General features: G+C 47.5%; 1 protein-coding gene across 8 annotated transcripts in view; it reads left to right on the top strand.

The window, feature by feature from the left end:
- SCN4A (sodium voltage-gated channel alpha subunit 4) overlaps positions 1–2,324 on the top strand; it is a 148,476-nt gene that overhangs the window by 77,722 nt on the left and 68,430 nt on the right. The window contains exon 1 of one of the 8 annotated variants that reach the window (XM_025196913.1): positions 1,219–1,319. The exons of the other annotated variants lie outside the window; for them this stretch is intronic. The gene's annotated coding sequence lies outside the window, so the exon portion shown is untranslated. Of the gene's footprint in view, positions 1–1,218; positions 1,320–2,324 lie in introns of those variants that run through there. 8 annotated transcript variants of the gene reach the window in all.

The raw sequence follows: 2,324 nt of genomic DNA on the forward strand, positions 1-2,324 counted from the left end.
TTCCCTTGTTGTGAGGCAGTACTCCTTAGCTCTGCTACTCTTGGCTCAGAGGGCATTTGAAGGAGAGGTTTGTTCACTGGGTTTTTCTTTTCTTTATCAGGTAAGAGGAGGGTTTTTCTCCTCAGTCAGTCTCAGCTGTGAGAAAAGCAGTGCAGTGACATACACTGACTGTGATGCCCTGGCATATAAAAAATAGCACCCTACCCTGGGGGGTCAGGTCACTCTTTTGCAGTGGAAAGGGGTACAGAAGAGGGTCCCTGTGCACAGTGTAAATGAAGGGTTTTAAGGCCTTTGTATAGGATGGGGTAGGCCTGCAGGCAACAGGGTAGCTCTTTGGAGAAGCACAAGGCCCTCCCTGAATGGCCAGGTGTGCAATAGGACTGCAGATTGCCCCTCATGCTTCCCCTGCTTTGGCCAGGGCCAGAAGTGTAGGGATTCACCTGGGTGCATGTGGCAAGGTGGAAATGATGACTATCAGTTAACACAGCATTCACAGTTGCAAATACATGGCTGCCAGCAGCAGTTGCTTTTTTTTTTTGTCCCGTTTTCTCCCAAGTCATCACCCAGGGTGCTTACCCCTATCACTCCCTCCTAGTTACATCACTGGCCAGGGCCATTGGTTGGAATGGAGCACAGAATGAAAAGGTGGTGCCGCTCCTTCCCTCCATTCCTTTGGGCAATAAATACCCCTGTTTGTCCAGCCCCTGAGCTCTCCAAAAGGCAGCTTCAAGTGAAAGCTTTCTCTTATGGTTCTCTATGGATTTCTTTATGAAGGAGATACAGGATACAGTGAGTCTCACTCATGCTCCCATTGTTGAGCCTTGGGTAGGTGCACACTATCCCCAAGCAGTTAGCAGGAGCAGGTCTTATAGCATTTGCACTTACATTGATATCCCCACAGAGGCCATGTACCTTCCCCCCCAGCAGCATGGCTCTTACTTCCTTCTCTGATTCATGGAGGGGGGGCCCATGGGTATTCTTACACCCTAGAGCAGTGATTGTCAGGGTGTCACAGCACCCTGGGTTGCTTTGAGATCCTTTCAAAGGTGCCATGGGGTGCCAACCAATGTTAGCACTGTTAGGTTTACAAACATGATGCACAAGATAAACCCAGAGATTTCAAATAGAAATCTACAGTTTGGATCTTTCTGAGTTCTTTGCAATAGAAAACCTGCTCTATTATTTTTCTGTAGGAAAAAAGGAGTGAAAACTAAGTGCTGGCATTTTTCGAGGGCTGCCTTGAGTCTATCCAGGGGTGTCTTGCGTCTGCAAAAGTTGAGAACCACTGCCCTAGAGAAATCTGCTCTGATACCAGCTGGGTGAGAAGAAAAGCATGTCATGGGATCCAGCAGTTCCCCACTTTGTCCTCTCCCTTCTTGGCCCTTCTTTTCCCCCTTCAGATTTCATGGATATTGAATGCAGAATGTGCCATGAGGCTCTGGAGGGGCAAGGAGGGGGAGGCATCAGGCTATGGAGCCAACTTTCCATGCCCCACCTGGCTTCTTCCAGGTTTGATTGATGTGTTGTTCATGAGTTCAAACAGTGAGAGTCTAGACTCTGCGTATAAATGGGACCTTGGGCATCAGGATTTGGAGCCAAAGATGTAGAATAAAATCTCACAGGCTGCCCTAAACCCTTGGGACAAGACAGAGGAGCTTTCCCAGCACTAGCTGAAAAACAGGTACAGAGCATGAGCAGAAATTATACCTGTATGGCTAACCCTTCAGACATGGGTCAGCCATTATGGACTCAGAAAATGTTTCACCCTGCAGTCTAGCCACATGCACCAAGAAACACAGGAAAACTCAGCTCCTAAATGGACACAACAAGAAGTAGCCAGAATTTGGCCTGTTGAGATTCTGTGCCTCAGATACTGGGGTCTGCACTTTTGAAAACCTGTCTTATGGAGAATATAGTGTTTAGAGACATCTGAGTGCCAAACTCCATCGGAGCGTGGGAAAGCACATTTGTCTCAGGCTGAGTAGCCAGCTGACTGGGTTTCTTACCACCCCTTCCCAGCAAATTTGCTTAGTACACAGACAGATGGTTTGAAGTAACTGCATAGAAAACCTTGTGGGGAGGGGAAGCAAAACAAGACTCAAGCAGAAGGATTGATTTCTAGGGCTGTACGAAACTTCAGTCCTTGATTCAATTCAGCAGAGATTTGGCCCAATTCAGTGGCCAAATCTCCAAATCCAAATTCAATCGGAGGACCCTTGAATCTCTCTGAATTGAATCATAGATTCATGGATTCATAGATGTTAGGGTCGGAAGGGACTTCAATACATCATCGAGTCTGACCCCCTGCATAGGCAGGAAAGAGT

This window comes from Alligator sinensis, unplaced genomic scaffold (genome assembly GCF_000455745.1).
Source record: "Alligator sinensis unplaced genomic scaffold, ASM45574v1 scaffold444_1, whole genome shotgun sequence".
NCBI lineage: Eukaryota > Metazoa > Chordata > Crocodylia > Alligatoridae > Alligator > Alligator sinensis.